The sequence below is a fragment of the Mustela erminea genome, chromosome X, assembly GCF_009829155.1.
Source record: "Mustela erminea isolate mMusErm1 chromosome X, mMusErm1.Pri, whole genome shotgun sequence".
In the NCBI taxonomy this organism is placed as follows: Eukaryota; Metazoa; Chordata; class Mammalia; order Carnivora; family Mustelidae; genus Mustela; species Mustela erminea.
This window is the reverse complement of record NC_045635.1, coordinates 20,330,595-20,334,783: the sequence shown is the minus strand read 5'-3', so window position 1 is coordinate 20,334,783 and position 4,189 is coordinate 20,330,595.

Below are 4,189 nucleotides of genomic sequence, written 5' to 3'. Positions count from 1 at the left end.
GGCTCGCGGAGCGGGTGCCAGCCGCCCCGCCAGGCCGTGGGCCAGTCGGGCGCCGCGGGGGGCGGGGGCGGGGGCGAGTCTCCGGGCCTGCAGTCCGGCTCGGCGCGCGCTCCCGGGCTGCGCCCCGCAGAAGGGGGGCGGGTCCCCTTGCGGTCGGGAGCGCGAGTGTGCGCGGCCTAGGGGCAGGTGCGGGGTCGGGCAGAGGTCGGCGGCAACTCGGGGGCGGATAACCCGCTCAGCAGCTGCCGCGTTCGGGCCCGGGTGCCCTCGGGTCGCCCCCCCACCCCCCGCCCGCCCCGGCGCTGAAATCCGGAGCCCCCGCCTGCTGGGAACTTTGGGGAAGGCGCCCACTGGCTTCGGGGCCGAGGCTGCTTTCCGGCCGGCCCTGGGCCGTCGGGTGGGGCCACCGCCGCCGAGCCCGGGCTCCGGACTCACAAGGACGGAGCTCGAAAGCAGAAGCCCGGCCTGGGGCCAGGGGGAGCGGGCCCTCCCACCACCTCTTTTCAGCCACTGCGACCTCACACCCCTTTCTCGAGTTTAGCAGGCCAGGCGGGAACTTTCTAGGACGTCCCCTCGCGATCTGAGTGCCTCAAACCTCCAGACTCCACAGGATCTCCCGGTGTGAAGGCCCCTTTCCTGGGGTGGGCAGGGTTACTCAGGAGTTGGAGGTGGGGATAGGGGAGGGCAGGAGAAGAGGGAGTGAGGGAAAGGCTTTTTTTTTTTTTTTTGGTGGTCAATATCAATTTTCCCTCGATTTTGGCTTTTTGTTTAGGTACGGCTTTTTTTCCTCTCTAGACTGCCAGTTGGATGTTATACGAGAAACAGTACCATTCTTCCTGTTAATGAACTCTTTTTTAAGTCATTTTTTCTCATTTGACCCTTCCATGGAGCAGAAGCAAATTGCGTGAAATTACCTCCAAGGATTACATTTATTACTGGCCAATGAGAACCCCTTGCCTTGTTTTACAAACTCTTAATCCTATGTCATTCTGATGCCACAAACAAGCCCGGTCCTGGGCCTCCTATTCTTTCAACTTTCCCCAGCTGGAGGGACCTCATTCTGCACTTAATATTCCCCATAAATATCACACGCTAAAGACCCCCTGACTTCCAGCAAGTCCACATTAAACATGTGACATGTCACGCATGACAAACCCTGAGTATCTTTTCAAAGCAGCATTAAAAGCAAAGAAACCAATTTTCTTCTCCTTCCAAACCTCCCCAAGTGCTGAATGATGGGGATTGGAAAGAGCCACTGGAGCGTACTTAGGGGGATTTTATGAGATTTTCCAGAATGATTTAATCTTATTGTGAGCATTATTAATGAATGGCAACCCAATTTGGCCCCAATATCTGGGAATGTAGTCACAATGCTGGGAGCGGCTGACCCCCCCTCCCAAACCTTAAGCAAACCTCTTCCATCCTGGAGGACATGCCGAGCCCAGGGGAGTTCAGGAGAGCCCCTGCGATGGGGGTATGGCTGTCCCCTGTCACACCCAGGGCAGAATGCCCCACCACCTGCTTTCCCAGGGCCACCCCTACAGAATCCTGGGATGAGGGGTGATTGGGAGACTCTGTGGGGAGGGTGAGAGAAGGGGAAAGTTAACTTGCTACATTTTCAGACAGGCTAGCCGGATCTGGATAAGGCCCTGGAAGGAAAGGCAAGAAGGGATTAAGATTGTCATAATTATTATCAGAAGGTGCCCCTGTGTTCTTCTGTCACCAACCACCCATGGCCTGGAATGCCGACGGTTGGGGTGGGGATCCTAGGTTTGTGGTGGGGAAGACGGAAGTTAGGTGAATTAGAGAGAGGGGCTATTGGAGAAGGTTTGGGACTTGAAACTCAGAGTTCAGCTAAAGTCACCAGTACTGGCCCCAGCCAGTTTCCCATTTTTCCCCCCTCCTATTAGCCCACTCCTCTCCCTAATCAGGGCAAACATTTATTACTGTTGTTTTGGATTTGTACAACCCAGACACAAGGCACCCACAGCCCTCCTTTTCATATCATTTTGAGTGTAGCGATCTTACTGGATTAGAAGAGGGGCCGATGTTAGAGGGAAGAAAAGTATACGCGGGTCCGTTGAGGTTGCATTTAGAGGGCAAAAAAATGTGTACGTGAGCATGTGTGCATGTGTATACACAACAGTGTGTGTGGATGAAGGGGGTCTTTAACGGGGCCTAAGAGGGTATTTTGGAACCCTGAGTCCCAGGGAGGAACTGCGTATTTCACTGCCAGTGGCAGGCTGGCTGGAGGTGGGGAGTAGGAAACCCGCTACCTGCCATGGTGGTGGGTGGGGGGGGGGAATTTTTCAAAGGAAAAAAGTTGTGTTGTCTCTGGACGTTATTAACGGTCCACTTTGAAGTATACATTTTTTCCTTTAAAGAAAAGGGAGCGATTACCAGTTATACATTACGAAATGTCATTCAGTCATTTTTATTCAATTCTCCGGAAATCTTCGTAAAAGCCTGAATCATACTTCTGCAAGCAGCAATTTTGTTAATCCAGGGGGTTATTACTCTGGGCCCTTATTAGGTTCTACACCACTGCCAAGCAATCCTATAACCCTCTCAAAAGAAGTTTACCTCCCTGTTATAAAACCAGTAGTGGTATTTATACTGTGCAATAATTAGTGTATTACTTGAATCCACTAACACGTTCATTTTATCTCCGCACAAAACCTCTAGTCTGCTTATAGAAAGCTTGTGCCTCCTTTGGTGCTGGTAAAGTGGTGAAAGAGTGAATTGAAGGCTGGTTGCACTTTCTCCTTTTGCCTCGCCTTAATTCCCATCTCTTTTTGCTCTCATCCAATTAGCACAGTGTATTAAGCGGTTTATCATCTCATAGTCAGCTATTGAGAGAAACAAGGCGAGCACTTTGCAATAGAACCTGCGCTCCTTTGACACCCTCAGGTACTTACATATTCCACTGTGCTATGAATAATAGAGGAAGAATGGAGCGCTAATTCCCTCATCAAAGAATGCCTTGTCTGCTGCTTTGCTCAACAACACCATTCTGATCAAAAGAAAAGCAATAAAGCTTAGCATAACAAAACGAAACCTACTTATTAGCTTAGTGGTTAAATTAATGCAGAGCCGCTGCTATTCAAAACCAAGGTTTGAAAACAGCCTCCAACAACCTGATAATGCTGCCTTCGGGATGAAGGAATTTTAATCTGAAATTTGAGGCTGGCTCAGATGAGTTAATCTATTAAACTGCTATAAGGAAGCTCCACGGCAAAGCGTTCAATTAAGAAATATTTAGGTGAGGGGAGAGAGAATGAGGGAGACAGAGAGAGAGAGAGAGAGAGAGAGAGAGAGAGAGAGACAGGGAGGGAAAGCAAGGTGGCTTGAAGTTTCGGATGGGAGCACAGGATGGAGGGGCTGGAGGAGTCTGACCAGAGGGTCTGGGGCTTAGTGTGCTTTTCTTAAGACCCTGACACAAGATAGGGAGGTGTGTTTCTGGAGTTCCCTTGATCTTTGCATCTCCTGCTAAACGAATTTAAATGCTGCCTTGGGAAAGGCATGTTGATGCGCGCGTGTGTTGGAGGTTAAGAGGTGGGGATGGGCACGAGAAGGGAGCAGCGGCGAAGGGCAGTGAATTCGTCCCCGTCCCATAGCCCTCCCGGAACCCCCGTCTGGGAACTTTGATAAGCCCCCAAGTCTTGGGGAAGAGTCACAAGATTAACTCCGTCTGTTTCCTGGACAAATTAAAATCTTGAGCATGATCTCTTAAGGTTTTTCGACTTCTGGCCTCCCTTCTGCCCCCTTTAAATGAAGGCGAGCTGACGGGTAGCCAGTGGTGTCCCAGACAGATGTGCGCCCTGTGGGCAGATCCTACTGCTTCTGTTCAACAGGAGAGGTGCCCTTCTCGGAGGTGTGGGACCCTGAGAGGAGCAAGGATGCTTTTAGGGTACCGTTTCCCAACTGACCCAGATAAAAGTCAGCCTAGAGGTTTAGTCTGGCCCAGTGTTCAAAATTTTATTTTAAAAAAATTGGTTGCCAAGGCTTCAAACTTGAGCTTCTCTATGGAATATCGGATTCCTGGCTTCTCTTGAAAACCGGATCATGGGGCCACCCTGGGCTCCAGGCCTTCCAGCACCACCGAGTACCCTCTGCCCTCTTTGGACAGGACGTGCCAACTCTGGTCCACCACAGTCTCTGCCATTCTGGCATGTGAGGCCGGCTCGTT